Raw genomic sequence first — 5,432 nt, forward strand, 5'->3', positions numbered from 1 at the left:
TAAGTCTCAGTGCCCTCTATCAGAATCCAGAGTTTCGAGAAGATTGGGGATACTTAATTTTTCGCCCCCCCAAAAAAAACGTAAGGGGTAACACTGTCGTTTTTTTTTTCAAGTCGAAATTTTGAGTTTCGATATCTCAGCTCTGGAAGGGTCTAGAGTCTCCATTTTTGCACTCAGGTGTAAGTCTCAGTGCCCTCTATCAGAATCCAGAGTTTCGAGAAGATTGAGGATACTTAATTTTTCGCCCCCCCAAAAAAAACATAAGGGGTAATACTGTCGTTTTTTTTTCGGGTCGAAATTTTGAGTTTCGATATCTCAGCTCTGGAAGGGTCTAGAGCCTCCATTTTTGCACTCAGGTGTAAGTCTCAGTGCCCTCTATCAGAATCCAGAGTTTCGAGAAGATTGGGGATACTTAATTTTTCGCCCCCCAAAAAAAAACGTAAGGGGTAACACTGTCGTTTCTTTTTCGGGTCAAAATTTTGAGTTTCGATATCTCAGCTCTGGAAGGGTCTAGAGCCTCAATTTTTGCACTCAGGTGTAAGTCTCAGTGCCCTCTATCAGAATCCAGAGTTTCGAGAAGATTGGGGATACTTAATTTTTCGCCCCCCCCAAAAAAAACGTAAGGGGTAACACTGTCGTTTTTTTTTCGGGTCAAAATTTTGAGTTTCGATATCTCAGCTCTGGAAGGGTCTAGAGCCTCCATTTTTGCACTCAGGTGTAAGTCTCAGTGCCCTGTATCAGAATCCAGAGTTTCAAGAAGATTGGGGATACTTAATTTTTCGCCCAAAAAAAAAAAACGTAAGGGGTAACACTGTCGTTTTTTTTCGGGTCGAAATTTTGAGTTTCGATATCTCAGCTCTGGAAGGGTCTAGAGCCTCCATTTTTGCACTCAGGTGTAAGTCTCAGTGCCCTGTATCAGAATCCAGAGTTTCGAGAAGATTGGGGATACTTAATTTTTCGCCCAAAAAAAAAAAACGTAAGGGGTAACACTGTCGTTTTTTTTTCGGGTCGAATTTTTGAGTTTCGATATCTCATCTTTAGAAGGGTCTAGAGCCTCCATTTTTGCACTCAGTTCTAAGTCTCATGGCCCTCTATCAGAATCCAGAGTTTCGAGAAGGTTGGGGATACTTAATTTTTCACCCCAAAAAAAAAACGTAAGGGGTAACACTGTCGTTTTTTTTTCGGGTCGAAAATTTGAGTTTCGATATCTCAGCTCTGGAAGGGTCTAGAGCCTCCATTTTTGCGCTCAGGTGTAAGTCTCAGTGCCCTCTATCAGAATCCAGAGTTTCGAGAAGATTGGGGATACTTAATTTTTCGCCCCCCCAAAAAAAAACGTAAGGGGTAACACTGTCGTTTTTTTTTTTTCGGGTCGAAATTTTGAGTTTCGATATCTCAGCTCTGGAAGGGTCTAAAGCCTCCATTTTTGCACTCAGGTCTAAGTCTCAGTGCCCTCTTTCAGAATCCAGAGTTTCGAGAAGATTGAGGATACTTAATTTTTCGCCCCCCCCAAAAAAAACATAAGGGGTAACACTGTCGTTTTTTTTTCGGGTCGAAATTTTGAGTTTCGATATCTCAGCTCTGGAAGGGTCTAGAGCCTCCATTTTTGCAGTCAAGTCTAAGTCTCACAGCCCTCTATCAGAATCCAGAGTTTTGAGAAGATTGGAGAAACTTTTTTTTTCGCACCAAAAAAAAAAAACGACAGGGGTACCACTGTCGTTTTTTTTGGGGGTCGAAATTTTAATTTCTCTGATCTTTCTGAAACTCTGGATTCTGATAGAGGGCCAAGAGACTTAGACCTGAGTGCAAAAATTGAGGCTCTAGATCCTTCCAGAGCTGAGATATTGAGATCTCACGTAGCATTTATGCCATTATAAAAATCTCAATATCTCAGCTTTTTATACCCAAAAAAGTTTCTCCTTAAAGTTTTCCTCTTTTTCTTGATGAATTTACCTCGTTTCATCCCTCAGACTTATAACAACAAATTTTTTTAATGTTTTATGAACTATTATGAAGATATATAGCCTTGTTATTGTTTTTTCCTGTGTATAAATATAATTTTATGATGTCACATTATGATGTACACAAACCAATGATCCTTATATTTTCTGTTTTGTCATTATGATTGTTACGTACAACTATGGTATCTTTCCATGATCTTGTATGTAATAAGTTTAAACTATATGCAACAGGTGCACTAACACTTCATAACATCAGTAACTCGACAGCACAACCTAGAACAGTTTTTCTCTGCGTTTGTAATGTCTCCACAAAGGAGACGGGCAGCTGCTCGAAGATCTCTTTTGGAGAAAACTGTTGATTTTGTACTTGAAAAAACGTAAGTATCATGCCTTAAAAATTAATATTACCTCAGAATGAATCGCATTGTTAACCCACCCCAAAACTTAAACACAACAATAATATTAAATGCTGACCAATACTTAATTATAAAACTTTTTTACATACTAAAAATAGAATTTAATAAAACAAGCAAAATGAAATTTGTTTTCTCATATCACAGTTATTCATGAATACATTGATAATTGAGATATTTCACTGCATTTAGCAGTCAATCGATGAATGAATGCATACATTAATGAAATAATTATATTTTATATACTGACAACAATAAGAAACATGAATAAATGAGTAAAAGAACAAATAAAAGTAACCATCACAATAAACAAATGCATATACAAGTCAACAACACATGAAACAAAGCTTTATTCAAACTACAAGCATGTATTCACAGGCGCTGAACACCACATCCTAATGCCGACTCAACACAGCGGTTCCCATTCTGCAGCTTTAGTCTGATGGATTCACCAGTGCCTTCGTCCCAGAGCCTGTTGCTGTGCTGCGCTTCACAATCTGAGGCAATAAGGGCAGGTGGAGCGATAGAGGGACTCATCCATGGGACCACTTCCAGGATTCAGCTCTGGGCTCCTCATCCTCAGTGCTCACACCAGTCTGCAGACATTTCAGATCCTACAAAAATGCACAAACATTACACAAAAGCAGTCATTTTAACAGCACAATGTCATTTGATCTATGTATTAAAAATAACCTTACTTTATATCTGAGTAAAATCCCCAAAACTTTTTTTCCCAAACAAATGCTGCCATCATCTTTCCTTGCAGGTCCTGCTCCACCACACAAGCTCTGCAGCAAATGCACAGAAATCAAGACTCAGAAAAATGTTGTAATTTCTATCCATTTCTGTAGTATACTCACTCAAAGCCTCCACCGGATAAACACATGCGTGTTCTTCTGTCCCTGTAACATACAGACAAGATTCATATTATGAGCTCAACACTGCATTTGGCCCACATGCTGAGGTTGATGTCTTAACTCACTTTTAATCCAACTTAAATGTTCCTCAATATATCAACACTAATAAGGGACAAATTAAATATATATCATGTTTAGTTACTTTTTAGATCTGTTTATTTTCCTTATTTACAGCACATTTGTCTAGCAGTGTTGACAACAGTGAATTATCCTACATAATAGCACACATAACGTTACATCACTCAGATGTATTTTTCATGTTGGGATGTGCTCACTGGCAAAACTTATACAATATTTTCCTTCCGGATGTAAATAGACATTTTAAATAAGCGTGTTTAAGATGTATGGTTATGTAAATCCACTTTAGAAATGTAACTTTACGTACATGTGCTTACTGGAGCTCCCCTGATAACTAGCTATACATAATAAAAGATGTGTTTACAGCAAAATCACAACTATTCTGTACTGTCCAACTCCTTTATACCTTCAACAGTTAAAACTGGTCGAAATTTTGAGTTTCGATATCTCAGCTCTGGAAGGGTCTAAAGCCTTCATTTTTGCACTCAGGTGTAAGTCTCAGTGCCCTCTATCAGAATCCAGAGTTTCGAGAAGATTGGGGATACTTAATTTTTCGCCCCCCCCAAAAAAAACGTAAGGGGTAACACTGTCGTTTTTTTTTCGGGTCGAAATTTTGAGTTTCGATATCTCAGCTCTGGAAGGGTCTAGAGCCTCCATTTTTGCACTCAGGTCTAAGTCTCATGGCCCTCTATCAGAATCCAGAGTTTCGAGAAGATTGGGGATACTTAATTTTTCGCCCACCCAAAAAAAACGTAAGGGGTAACACTGTCGTTTTTTTTTTCGGGTCGAAATTTTGAGTTTCGATATCTCAGCTCTGGAAGGGTCTAGAGCCTCCATTTTTGCACTCAGGTGTAAGTCTCAGTGCCCTCTATCAGAATCCAGAGTTTCGAGAAGATTGGGGATACTTAATTTTTCGCCCCCCCAAAAAAAACGTAAGGGGTAACACTGTCGTTTTTTTTTCGGGTCGAAATTTTGAGTTTCGATATCTCAGCTCTGGAAGGGTCTAGAGCCTCCATTTTTGCACTCAGGTGTAAGTCTCAGTGCCCTCTATCAGAATCCAGAGTTTCGAGAAGATTGGGGATAATTAATTTTTCGCCCCCCCAAAAAAAACGTAAGGGGTAACACTGTCGTTTTTTTTTCGGGTCGAAATTTTGAGTTTCGATTTCTCAGCTCTGGAAGGGTCTAGAGCCTCCATTTTTGTGCTCAGGTGTAAGTCTCAGTGCCCTCTATCAGAATCCAGAGTTTTGAGAAGATTGGGGATACTTAATTTTTCGCCCCCCCCAAAAAAAACGTAAGGGGTAACACTGTCGTTTTTTTTTTCGGGTCGAAATTTTGAGTTGCGATATCTCAGCTCTGGAAGGGTCTAGAGCCTCCATTTTTGCACTCAGGTCTAAGTCTCATGGCCCTCTATCAGAATCCAGAGTTTCGAGAAGATTGGGGATACTTAATTTTTCGCCCAAAAAAAAAAACGTAAGGGGTAACACTGTCGTTTTTTTTTTCGGGTCGAAATTTTGAGTTTCGATATCTCAGCTCTGGAAGGGTCTAGAGCCTCCATTTTTGCACTCAGGTGTAAGTCTCAGTGCCCTCTATCAGAATCCAGAGTTTCGAGAAGATTGGGGATACTTAATTTTTCGCCCCCCCAAAAAAAACGTAAGGGGTAACACTGTCGTTTTTTTTTCGGGTCGAAATTTTAAGTTTCGATATCTCAGCTCTGGAAGGGTCTAGAGCCTCCATTTTTGCACTCAGGTGTAAGTCTCAGTGCCCTGTATCAGAATCCAGAGTTTCGAGAAGATTGGGGATACTTAATTTTTCGCCCAAAAAAAAAAACGTAAGGGGTAACACTGTCGTTTTTTTTTCGGGTCGAAATTTTGAGTTTCGATATCTCAGCTCTGGAAGGGTCTAGAGCCTCCATTTTTGCACTCAGGTGTAAGTCTCAGTGCCCTCTATCAGAATCCAGAGTTTCGAGAAGATTGGGGATACTTAATTTTTCGCCCAAAAAAAAAAACGTAAGGGGTAACACTGTCGTTTTTTTTTTCGGGTCGAAATTTTGAGTTTCGATATCTCAG

At 39.2% G+C, this 5,432-nt stretch overlaps 1 long non-coding RNA gene across 1 annotated transcript; it reads right to left on the bottom strand.

Moving 5' to 3' along the window:
* Positions 1–2,440: 2,440 nt before the first annotated feature.
* Positions 2,441–3,745, bottom strand: LOC148976866 (uncharacterized). Its single transcript, XR_016145929.1, has 3 exons — positions 3,232–3,745; positions 3,070–3,159; positions 2,441–2,985 (listed from the first exon to the last, which is right to left on the bottom strand). It is a non-coding gene; the product is annotated as an uncharacterized LOC148976866 (long non-coding RNA).
* Positions 3,746–5,432: the final 1,687 nt, after the last annotated feature.

This window comes from Pimephales promelas, chromosome 13 (assembly GCF_988280905.1).
Source record: "Pimephales promelas chromosome 13, fPimPro1.hap1.1, whole genome shotgun sequence".
In the NCBI taxonomy this organism is placed as follows: domain Eukaryota; kingdom Metazoa; phylum Chordata; class Actinopteri; order Cypriniformes; family Leuciscidae; genus Pimephales; species Pimephales promelas.